The sequence below is a fragment of the Hippoglossus stenolepis genome, chromosome 6, assembly GCF_022539355.2.
Source record: "Hippoglossus stenolepis isolate QCI-W04-F060 chromosome 6, HSTE1.2, whole genome shotgun sequence".
NCBI lineage: Eukaryota > Metazoa > Chordata > Actinopteri > Pleuronectiformes > Pleuronectidae > Hippoglossus > Hippoglossus stenolepis.
The window spans coordinates 21,945,995-21,961,615 of record NC_061488.1 but is presented as its reverse complement, the minus strand read 5'-3'; the positions used below and the strand labels follow the sequence as shown (position 1 = coordinate 21,961,615).

The 15,621-nt window shown below is 25.5% G+C and overlaps 1 protein-coding gene across 2 annotated transcripts in view; it reads right to left on the bottom strand.

Annotated features, from left to right (window-relative positions):
- The window catches only part of chchd6a (coiled-coil-helix-coiled-coil-helix domain containing 6a), a 97,379-nt gene that overhangs the window by 54,701 nt on the left and 27,057 nt on the right, over window positions 1–15,621 (bottom strand). The window lies entirely within an intron of this gene.

Sequence of the window (15,621 nt, the reverse complement as noted above, 5' to 3'; positions counted from 1 at the left end):
TAGATGATAGATGAAGATAAGATGATAGGTAGAAGATAGATGATAGATAATAGATGATGATGATAGATGATGATAGATCATAGATAGATGATAGAGACAGATAATAGATAGATAATAGATCATAGATAGAAGATAGAAGATAGATGATAGATATAGATGATAGATAGATGATAGATGATAGATAATAGATAATAGATGATAGATAATAGATGATAGATAGAACATAGATGATAGATAATAGATGATAGGTAGAAGATAGATGATAGATAATAGATGATAGATAGAAGATAGATGATAGATGATAGATGATAGATGATAGATAATAGAGATAGATAAGTAGATAATAGATCATAGATAGAAGATAGATGATAGATAGATGATAGACTAGATGATAGATAATAGATGATAGACAATAGATGATAGGTAGAAGATAGATGATAGATAATAGATAGATAGAAGATAGATGATAGATGATAGATGGATAATAGATAGATGATAGATGATAGATAGATGATAGATGATAGATGATAGATAATAGATGATAGATAATAGATGATAGATAGAACATAGATGATAGATGATAGATAATAGATGATAGATGATAGATAATAGATGATGGATAATAGATGATGATAAGACAGATTATAGATGATAGATAATAGATCATAGATAGAGATGATATGATACAGATCATATGATAGAAGATAGATGATAGATGATAGATAATAGATGATAGATGATAATAGATGATAGATGATAGATAATAGATGATAGATAGAACATAGATGATAGATAATAGATAGATAGAGATAGATGATAGATGATAGATGATAATAGATAGATGATAGATAATAGATGATAGATAGATGATAGATGATAGATGATAGATAATAGATGATAGATAATAGATGATAGATAGAACATAGATGATAGATAATAGATGATAGGTAGAAGATAGATGATAGATAATAGATGATAGAAGATAGATGATAGATAATAGATAATAGATGAGATGATAGATAATAGATAGATAATAGATCATAGATAGAAGATAGATAGATAATAGATGATAGATAGATGATAGATGATAGATAATAGATGATAGATAATAGATAGAAGACAGATGATAGATGATAGGTAGAAGATAGATGATAGATAATATATAGATAATATATCATAGATAGAAGATAGATGATAGATGATAGATAATAGATGAAGATGATAGATAATAGATGATAGATAATAGATGATAGATAGAAGATAGATGATAGATGATAGATGATAGATGATAGATAATAGATGATAGGTAGAGAATAGATGATAGATAATAGATGATAGGTAGAAGATAGATGATATATAATAGAGATAATAGATGATAGATAGAAGATAGATGATAGATAGAAGATAGATGATAGATAGATAAGATAGAAGATAGATGATAGATAGATAATAGATAGATGATAGATAATAGATAGATGGTAGATGGTAGATAATAGATGATAGATAATAGATGATAGATAGAAGATAGATGATAGGTAGAAGATAGATGATAGATAGAAGATAGATGATATATAATAGATGATAGATAGAACATAGATGATAGATAATAGATGATAGGTAGAAGATAGATGATAGATAATAGAGATAATAGATGGTAGATAATAGATGATAGATAATAGATGATAGATAGAAGATAGATGATAGGTAGAAGATAGATGATAGATAGAAGATATATGATAGATAATAGATGATAGATAATAGATGATAGATAATAGATGATAGATAGAAGATAGATGATAGATAATAGATGATAGATAGGATAGATAATAGATAGATAGATGATAGATGATAGATAATAGATGATAGATACAGATAGAAGACAGATGATAGATGATAGGTAGAAGATAGATGATAGATAATAGATGATAGATAGAAGATAGATGATATATGATAGATCATAGATAGATGATAGATGATAGATGATAGATAATAGATGATAGATAGAACATAGATGATAGATAATAGATGATAGGTAGAAGATAGATGATAGATAAGATAATGATAATAGATGATAGATAGAAGATAGAAGATAGAAGATAGATGATAGATAATAGATCATAGATAGATGATAGATGATAGATAATAGATGATAGATAGAAGATAGATGATAGATAGATGATAGATAGAAGATAGATGATAGATGATGATAATAGATGATAGATAGAAGATAGATGATAGATAGATAGATGATAGATAGATGATAGATAGATAGATGATAGATAGAAGATAGACGATAGATAGAAGATAGATAGATGATGATAGATGATAGATAATAGATGATAGATAATAGATTAAATAGATCATAGATCAAAAGATAGATGATAGATGATAGATGATAGATAATAGATAATAGATAGATAATAGATCATAGATAGAAGATAGATGATAGATGATAGACAATAGATGATAGATAAAGATAATAGATGATGGATAATAGATGATAGATAGAACATAGATGATAGATAATAGATGATAGGTAGAAGATAGATGATAGATAATAGATGATAGATAGAAGATAGAAGATAGATGATAGATGATATGCAGAAGATAGATGATAGATAATAGATAGAAAATAGATGATAGATAGAAGATAGATGATAGATAGATGATAGATGATAGATGATAGATAATAGATGATAGATAAGATGATAGATACAACATAGATGATAGATAATAGATGATAGGTAGAAGATAGATGATAGATAATAGATAGATAGAAGATAGACGATAGATGATAGATGGATAATAGATAGATGATAGATAATAGATGATAGATAGATGATAGATGATAGATGATAGATAATAGATGATAGATAATAGATGATAGATAGAACATAGATGATAGATGATAGATAGAACATAGATGATAGATAATAGATGATAGGTAGAAGATAGATGATAGATAATAGATGATAGATAGAAGATAGATGATAGATAATAGATCATAGATAGATGATAGATATACAGATCATAGATAGAAGATAGATGATAGATAGATGATAGATGATAGATAATAGATAATAGATAATAGATGATAGATAGATAATAGATGATAGATAATAGATGATAGATAGAACATAGATGATAGATACGATAGATAGAAGATAGATGATAGATGATAGACGATAATAGATAGATGATAGATAACAGATGATAGATAGAGATATGATAGATGATAGATAGATGATAGATGATAGATAGAACATAGATGATAGATAATAGATGATAGATAGATAGATGATAGATAAGATGATAGATAGAAGATAGATGATAGATGATAGATAATAGATAATAGATGATAGATGATAGATAATAGATAATAGATGATAGATAAGATAGATGATAGATGATAGATAATAGATGATAGATAATAGATGATAGATAGAACATAGATGATAGATGATAGATAATAGATGATAGATAATAGATGATAGATAGAACATAGATGATAGATAATAGATGATAGGTAGAAGATAGATGATAGATAATAGATGATAGATAGAACATAGATGATAGATAATAGATCATAGGTAGAAGATAGATGATAGATATAGACAGATGATAGATAGACAATAGATAGATGATAGATGATAGATGATAGATATAGATGATAGATGGTAGATGGTAGATAATAGATGATAGATAATGGATGATAGATAGAAGATAGATGATAGATAGAAGATAGATGATAGATAGAAGATAGATGATATATAATAGATAATAGATAGATAATAGATCATAGACAGATGATAGATGATAGATACAGATATAGATGGTAGATAATAGATGATAGATAATAGATGATAGATAGAAGATAGATGATAGATAGAAGATAGATGATATATAATAGATGATATAGATAATTATAGATAACGATGATAGATCATAGATAGATGATAGATAATAGATAGATAATAGATATAGATGATAGATAGATGATAGATAGATGATAGATGATAGATAATAGATGATAGATGATAGATAATAGATAATAGATAGAAGATAGATGATAGATGATAGATAGAAGATAGATGATAGATACAGATGATAGATAATAGATGATAGATGATAGATGATAGATAGATGATAGATGATAGATAATAGATAATAGATGATAGATAGAACATAGAAATAGATGATAGATAATAGATGATAGGTAGAAGATAGATGATAGATAATAGATGATAGATGATAGATAGAAGATAGAAGATAGATGATAGAAGATAGATGATAGATAATAGATGATAGATAAATGATAGATGATAGATAATAGATGATAGATAGAAGATAGATGATAGATAGATGATAGATAGAAGATAGATGATAGATGATAGATAGAAGATAGATAATAGATGATAGATAGAAGATAGATGATAGATATAGATAATAGATACAGATAGATACAGATAGATGATAGATAATAGATGATAGATAAAAGACGATAGATAATAGATGATAGATGATAGAAATATAGATGATAGATTTATAAGATAGATGATAGATAATAGATAATAGATAATAGATGATAGATAATATAGATGATAGATAACAGATGATAGATACAGATGATAGATAGAAGATAGATGATAGATAATAGATGATAGATAGAAATAGATGATAGATAATAGATGATAGATAGAAGATAGATAGATAAACAGAGATAATAGATATAAGATAGATGATAGATGGAAGATAGATGATATATAATAGATGATAGATAGAACATAGATGATAGATAATAGATGATAGGTAGAAGATAGATGATAGATAATAGATCATAGATAGATGATAGATAATAGATAGATAAAAGATCATAGATAGATGATAGATGATAGATAATAGATGATAGATAGATGATAGATAATAGATGATAGATAATAGATAGAAGACAGATGATAGATGATAGGTAGAAGATAGATAGTAGATAATATATAGATAATATATCATAGATAAAAGATAGATGATAGATCATAGATAGAAGATAGATGATAGATGATAGATAATAGATACAGAGAATAGATAGAAGATAGATGATAGATGATAGATGATAGATGATAGATAGATGATAGATAATAGATAGAAGATAGAAGATAGATGATAGATAATAGATAATAGATAGAAGATAGATAATAGATAGATAGAACATAGATGATAGATAATAGATGATGGGTAGAAGATAGATGATAGATAATAGATAATAGATGATAGATAGAAGATAGATGATAGATGATGATGATAGATGATAGATAATAGATCATAGATAAATGATAGATGATAGATAATAGATGATAGATAGAAGATAGATAGATGATAGATAGAAGATAGATGATAGATGAAGATGTAGATAGAAGATAGATGATAGATAGAAGATAGATAATAGATGATAGATAGAAGATAGATGATAGATGATAGATAGATGATAGATGATAGATAATAGATAGATAATAGATCATAAATAGAAGATATATGATAGATAATAGATAATAGATGATAGATGATAGATGATAGAAAGATGATAGATAATAGATGATAGATGACAGAGAATAGATGATAGATAGATGATAGATGATAGATGATAGATAATAGATAGAACGTAGAAGATAGATAATAGATAGATAGAAGATAGATAATAGATCATAGATAGATGATAGATAGATAATAGATAATAGATCATAGATGATAGATAATAGATGATAGATAATAGATGATAGATGATAGATGATAGATAATAGATGATAGATAGAACATAGATGATAGATAATAGATGATAGGTAGAAGATAGATGATAGATAATAGATGATAGATAGAAGATAGATGATAGATAAGATAATAGATCATGATAGAAGATAGATGATAGATAGAAGATAGATGATAGATAGATAATAGATGATAGATGATAGATAATAGATGATAGATGATAGATGATAGATAATAGATGATAGATAATGGATGAATAGAAGATAGATGATAGGTAGAAGATAGATGATAGACAGAAGATAGATGATATATACAGATGATAGATAGAACATAGATAATAGATAATAGATGATATAGAAGATAGATGATAGATAATAGATCATAGATAGATGATAGATGATAGATGATATAATAGATGATAGATGGTAGATAATAGATAATAGATAATAGATGAAAGATAGAAGATAGATGATAGATAGAAGATAGATGATAGATAATAGATGATAGCTAGAAGATAGATAATAGATAATAGATGATAGGTAATAGATGATATCTAGATGATAGATAGATGATAGATAATAGATAATAGATAATAGATATAGATGATAGATAGATGATAGATAGATGATAGATGATAGATAATAGATAATAGATGATAGATGATAGATAATAGATGATAGATAATAGATCATAGATAGATGATAGATAATAGATGATAGATCGAACATAGATGATAGATAATAGATGATAGGTAGAAGATAGATGATAGATAATAGATAATAGATAATAGATGATAGATAGAAGATAGATGATAGATGGATAATAGATAGATGATAGATAATAGATGATAGATAGATGATAGATGATAGATGATAGATAATAGATGATAGATAATAGATGATAGATAATAGATGATAGGTAGAAGATAGATAGATAAAGATAATAGATAGATAGAAGATAGATGATAGATAATAGATGATAATAGATAGATGATATATAATAGATAATAGATGATAGATAGATGATAGATGATAGATAATAGATGATAGATAGATGATAGATGATAGATAATAGATAATAGATGATAGATGATAGATGATAGATAATAGATGATAGATAATAGATGATAGATAATAGATGATAGGTAGAAGATAGATAGATAATAGATAGATAGAAGATAGATGATAGATGGATAATAGATAGATGATATATAATAGATAATAGATGATAGATAGATGATAGATAATAGATAATAGATAATAGATGATAGATAATAGATAATAGATCATAGATAGAAGATAGATGATAGATAATAGATGATAGATAATAGATGATAGATAGATGATAGATAATAGATAGAAGACAGATGATAGATGATAGGTAGAAGATAGATGATAGATAATATATAGATAATATATCATAGATAGAAGATAGATGATAGATGATAGATGATAGATAATAGATCATAGATAGAAGATAGATGATAGATAATAGATGATAGATAGATGATAGATAGAAGATAGATGATAGATAATAGATCACAGATAGATGATAGATGATAGATGATAGATAGAAGATAGATGATAGATAGAAGATAGATGATAGATGATAGATAGAAGATAGATGATAGATAGAAGATAGATGATAGATGATAGATGATAGATAGATGATAGATGATAGATAATAGATAGATAATAGATCATAAATAGATCATAAATAGAAAATATATGATAGATAATAGATAGATGATAGATGATAGATACAGATAATAAATAGAAGATAGATAAATAGATAATATATGATAATAGATGATAGATAGAAGATAGATAATAGATGATAGATAGATGATAGATGATAGATAATAGATGATAGATAGAAGATAGAAGATAGAAGATAGATGATAGATCATAGATCATAGATCATAGATAGATGATAGATGATAGATAATAGATGATAGATAGATGGTAGATGATAGATAATAGATGATAGATAATAGATAGAAGACAGATGATAGATGATAGGTAGAAGATAGATGATAGATAATATATAGATAATATATCATAGATAGAAGATAGATGATAGATGATAGATAATAGATCATAGATAGAAGATAGATTATAGATAATAGATAGATGATAGATAATAGATGATAGATAGAAGATAGATGATAGATCATAGATAGATGATAGATAATAGATAATAGATGATAGATAGAACATAGATGATAGATAATAGATGATAGGTAGAAGATAGATGATAGATAATAGATGATAGATAGAAGATAGAAGATAGATGATAGATAATAGATAATAAATCATAGATAGATGATAGAAATAGTGATAGATAATAGATAGAAGATAGATAGATGATAGATATAGATAAGAATAGAAAATAGATGATAGATAATAGATAATAGATGATAGATAATAGGATAGATAGATGATAGATGATAGATAGAATAGATATGATACAGACATAGATATAAACATAGATGATAGATAATAGATGATAGATAGATGATAGATGAGATGATAGAAAGACGATTGTGATAGATGATAGATAGAGATAGATAATAGATGATGAAACAGATGATAGATGACAGATAGAAGATAGATGATAGATAGATGATAGATAGACGATAAGTATTAGATGATAGATGATAGATAGATAGAAAGATGATAGATAATAGATGATAGATAGATGATAGAAGATATATAGTAGATGATAGATGATAGATAGAAGATAGATGATAGATAAAGATAGATAAAGATGATAGGTAGAAGATAGATGATAGGTAGAAGATAGATGATAGATAATATATAGATAATATATCATAGATAGATGATAGATAATAGATCATAGATAGAAGATAGATGATAGATGATAGATAATAGATGATAGATGATAGATAGATGATAGATGATAGATGATAGATAGAAGATAGACATAGATCATGGTGATAGATGATAGATAATAGATAATAGATGATAGATAGAACATAGATGATAGATAATAGATGATAGGTAGGATATAGATGATAGATAATAGATGATAGATAGAAGATAGAAGATAGAAGATAGATAATAGATAATAGATCATAGATCATAGATAGATGATAGATGATAGATAAGAGATGATAGATAGAGATAATAGATGATAGATAGATGATAGATAATAGATAATATGATAGATAGAACATAGATGATAGATAATAGATGATAGGTAGAACATAGATCATAGATAATAGATGATAGATAGAAGATAGATGATTGATGATAGATAGAAGATAGAAGATAGAACATAGATGATAGATGATAGATGATAGATAATAGATCATAGATAGATGATAGATGATAGATAATAGATGATAGATAGAAGATAGATGATAGATGATAGATAGATGATAGATAGAAGATAGAAGATAGATGATAGATAGAAGATAGATAATAGATGATAGGTAGAAGATAGATAGATGATAGATAATAGATAGATAATAGATCATAGATAGAAGATATATGATAGATAATAGATAATAGATGATAGATAATAGATGATAGATGATAGATGATAGATAGAAGATAGATGATAGATGATAGATAATAGATGATAGATAGATGATAGATAATAGATGATAGATAGAATATAGATGATAGATAGAAGATAGATAGATAATAGATGATAGATGATAGAAAGATGATAGATAATAGATGATAGATGATAGAAAGATGATAGAAAGATGATAGATAATAGATGATAGATGATAGAAAGATGATAGATAATAGATGATAGATGATAGATAATAGATGATAGATAGAAGATAGATGATAGATGATAGATAGATGATAGATAGATGATAGAAAGATGATAGATGATAGATAGATAGAAAGATGATAGATAATAGATGATAGATAGATGATAGAGGATGATAGATAATAGATGGCAGATAGAAGATAGAAGATAGATAGAAGATAGATAATAGATGATAGATGGATAATAGATGATAGATAGAAGATAGATGATAGATAATAGATGATAGATAGATGATAGATAATAGATGATAGATAATAGATGATAGATCATAGATAGATGATAGATAATAGATGATAGATAATAGATGATAGATAGATGATAGATGATAGATAATAGATCATAGATAGAAGATAGATAATAGATGATAGATAGATGATAGATAGAAGATAGATGATAGATGATAGATGATAGATGATAGATCATAGATAGATGATAGATGATAGATGAGAGGTGATAGGTGATAGATAATAGATGATAGATAGAACATAGACGATAGATAATAGATGATAGGTAGAATATAGATGATAGATAATAGATAATAGATGATAGATAGAAGATAGAAGATAGATAATAGTAGATAGATGATAGATGATAGATAAGAGATACATAGATAGATATAGATAGAAGATAGATAATAGACAGATGACATAGATATAGATAGATGATGATAAGATAATAGATGATAGATAGAACATAGATGATAGATAATAGATGATAGGTAGAACATAGATCATAGATCATAGATAATAGATGATAGATAGAAGATAGATGATAGATGATAGATGATAGATAATAGATGATAGATAGATGATAGATAATAGATAATAGATGATAGATAGAATATAGATGATAGATAGAAGATAGATAGATAATAGATGATAGATAGATGATAGATAATAGATGATAGAAAGATGATAGATAATAGATGATAGATTGATGATAGAGAATAGATGATAGATAATAGATGATAGATAGATGATAGATAATAGATGATAGATAGATGATAGATAATAGATGATAGGTAGAAGATAGATGATAGATAATAGATGATAGATAGATGATAGATAAGAGATGATAGATAGATGATAGATAGAAGTTAGATGATAGATGATAGATAGATGATAGATAGATGATAGAAAGATGATAGATGATAGATAGATAGAAAGATGATAGATAATAGATGATAGATAGATGATAGAGAATAGATGATAGATAATAGATGATAGATAATAGATGATAGATAGAAGATAGATGATAGATAGATGATAGATAATAGATGATAGATAGATGATAGATAATAGATGATAGATAATAGATAGATGATAGATAATAGATAGATGATAGATAGATGATAGATGATAGATAGATAAGACATATGATAGATGATAGATAGATGATAGAGAACAGATGATAGATAATAGATGATAGATACAGATGATAGATAGAAGACAGATGATAGATAGATGATAGATAAAAGATGATAGACAGATATAAGAATAGATGATAGATAATAGATGATAGATAATAGATGATAGATAGAAGATAGATGATAGACAGATGATAGATAACAGATGACAGATAGATAATAGATGATAGATAATAGATGATAGATCATAGATAGATGATAGATAATAGATAATAGATCATAGATAGATAATAGATGATAGATAGATGATAGATAGAAGATAGATGATAGATCATAGATAGATGACAGATGAGAGATGATAGGTGATAGATAATAGATGATAGATAGAACATAGACGATAGATAATAGATGATAGGTAGAATATAGATGATAGATAATAGATAATAGATGATAGATAGAAGATAGATGATAGATGATAGATAATAGATCATAGATAGATGATAGATGATAGATGATAGATGATAGATGATAGATAGATAGAAGATAGATGATAGATAATAGATAGATAATAGATCATAGATAGAAGATATATGATAGATAATAGATAATAGATGATAGATAATAGATGATAGATGATAGATAGAAGATAGATGATAGATGATAGATAATAGATGATAGATAGATGATAGATAAATGATAGATAGAATATAGATGATAGATAGAAGATAGATAGATAGAGATAGATGATAGAAAGATGATAGATAAGAGAAGATAAGATAGATGAGATAGATAAGATGATAGAAAGATGATAGATAATAGATGAGATATAAAGATAGATGATAGATAGATAGATGATAGATGATAGATAGATGATAGAAAGATGATAGATGATAGATAGATAGAAAGATGATAGATAATAGATGATAGATAGACGATAGATAAATAGACAGATAAGATGATAGATAATAGATGATAGATAGACGATAGATAATACAGATAATAGATGATATAAATGAATATATACAGATGATAGATAATAGATGATAGATAATAGACATAGATAGATAGATGATAGATACAGATGATAGATAATAGATGATAGATAGATGATAGACATAGATGATAGATACAGATAGATAATATAGATGATAGATATGATAGATAGAAGATACATAGATAGATGACAGATGAGAGATGATAGATAGATAATAGACGATAGATAATAGATGATATAAGATAATATAGATATAAATAGATAATAGATGATAGATAATGGATACAGATCATAGATAGATGATAGATGATAGATAAGAGATGATAGATGATAGATAGATAGAAGATAGATGATAGATAATAGATGATAGATAGATGATAGATAATAGATAATAGATGATAGATAGAACATAGATGATAGATAATAGATGATAGATCATAGATAGATGATAGATAATAGATGATAGATAATAGATGATAGATAGATGATAGATGATAGATGATAGATAATAGATCATAGATAGAAGATAGATAATAGATGATAGATAGATGATAGATGATAGATAGAAGATAGATGATAGATGATAGATGACAGATAGATAGATGATAGATGATAGATGAGAGGTGATAGGTGATAGATAGATGATAGATAGAACATAGACGATAGATAATAGATGATAGGTAGAATATAGATGATAGATAATAGATAATAGATGATAGATAGAAGATAGAAGATAGATGATAGATGATAGATAATAGATCATAGATAGATGATAGATGATAGATAAGAGATGATAGATAGAAGATAGATGATAGATAGATGATAGATAGAAGATAGATAATAGATAATAGATGATAGATAGATGATAGATGATAGATAATAGATAATAGATGATAGATAGAACATAGATGATAGATAATAGATGATAGGTAGAACATAGATCATAGATCATAGATAATAGATGATAGATAGAAGATAGATGATAGATGATAGATGATAGATAATAGATGATAGATAGATGATAGATAATAGATAATAGATGATAGATAGAATATATGATAGATAAGATAGATAGATACAGATGATAATAGATGATAGAGATTTATATAAATAGATATGATAGATGATAGAGAATAGATGATAGATAATAGATGATAGATAGAATGATAGATGATAATAGATAGATGATAGATAAAAGATAACAGATGACAGGTATAAAGATAGATGATAGATAATAGATGATAGATAGATGATAGATAAGAGATGATAGATATAGTTAGATGATAGATGATAGATAGATGATAGATAGATGATAGATGATATAAGATGATAGATGATAGATGATAAGATGATGATAGATAAAGATGATAGATAGATGATAGAGAATAGATGATAGATAAGATGATAGATGATAGATAGAAGATAGATGATAGATAGATGATAGATAGATGATAGATAGATGATAGATACAGATGATAGATAGATGATAGATCATAGATAGATGATAGATGATAGATAGATGATAGATGATAGATGATAGATACAGATCATAGATAGATAATAGATGATAGATAGATGATAGACAGAAGATAGATGATAGAAGATATAATGATCAGACAATGATTGAGACGATAGGTGATAGATAATAGATGATAGATAGAACATAGATAGATAGATAGATGATAGGTAGAATATAGATGATAGATAATAGATAATAGATGATAGATAGAAGATAGATGATAGATGATAGATACAGATCATAGATAGATGATAGATGATAGATAAGAGATAGATGATAGATAGATAGAAGATAGATGATAGATAATAGATAGATAATAGATCATGATATAAAGATATATGGATAATAGATGATAGATAGAATATAGATGATAGATAGAAGATAGATAGATAATAGATGATAGATGATAGAAAGATGATAGATAATAGATGATAGACATAGGAATGATAGAAAGATGATAGATAATAGATGATAGATGATAGAAAGATGATAGATAATAGATGATAGATAGAAGATAGATGATAGATGATAGATAGATGATAGATAGATGATAGAAAGATGATAGATGATAGATAGATAGAAAGATGATAGATAATAGATGATAGATAGATGATAGAGAATAGATGATAGATAATAGATGATAGATAATAGATGATAGATAGAAGATAGATGATAGATAGATGATAGATAATAGATGATAGATAATAGATGATAGATAGATGATAGATAATAGATGATAGATAATAGATGATAGATCATAGATAGATGATAGATAATAGATGATAGATAATAGATGATAGATAGATGATAGATGATAGATGATAGATAATAGATAGATAATAGATGATAGATAGATGATAGATAGAAGATAGATGATAGATGATAGATCATAGATAGATGACAGATGAGAGATGATAGGTGATAGATAATAGATGATAGATAGAACATAGACGATAGATAATAGATGATAGGTAGAATATAGATGATAGATAATAGATAATAGATGATAGATAGAAGATAGATGATAGATGATAGATAATAGATAATAGATCATAGATAGAAGATAGATGATAGATGATAGATAGATGATAGATGATAGATAGATAGAAGATAGATGATAGATAATAGATGATAGATAGATGATAGATAATAGATAATAGATGATAGATAGAACATAGATGATAGATAATAGATGATAGGTAGAACATAGATCATAGATCATAGATAATAGATGATAGATAGAAGATAGATGATAGATGATAGATAATAGATGATAGATAGATGATAGATAATAGATAGAATATAGATGATAGATAGAAGATAGATAGATAATAGATAATAGATGATAGATAGATGATAGAAAGATGATAGATAATAGATGATAGATGATAGAAAGATGATAGATAATAGATGATAGATGATAGATGATAGAAAGATGATAGATAATAGATGATAGATTGATGATAGAGAATAGATGATAGATAATAGATAGATAGATGATAGATAATAGATGATAGATAGAACATAGATGATAGATAATAGATAATAGATGATAGGTAGAAGATAGATGATAGATAATAGATGATAGATAGAAGATAGATGATAGATAATAGATGATAGATAGATGATAGATAAGAGATGATAGATAGATGATAGATAGAAGTTAGATGATAGATGATAGGTAGAAGATAGATGATAGATAATAGATAGATAATAGATAGAAGATAGATGATAGATAATAGATAGATGATAGATGATAGATAATAGATGGTAGATAATAGATAATAGATGATAGAGAGAAGATAGAAGATAGATGATAGGTAGAAGATAGATGATAGATGATAGATAGAAGATAGATGATAGATAGATGATAGATGATAGATAGAAGATAGATAATAGATGATAGATAGAAGATAGATGATAGATAGAAGATAGATAATAGATGATAGATAGAAGATAGATGATAGATAGATGATAGATAATAGATAATAGATAATAGATGATAGATGATGGATAATAGATGATAGATGATTGATAGAAGATAGATGATAGATAGAAGATAGATGATAGATAGAAGATAGATAATAGATGATAGATAGAAGATAGATGATAGATAGATGATAGATAATAGATAATAGATAATAGATAATAGATGATAGATGATGGATAATAGAT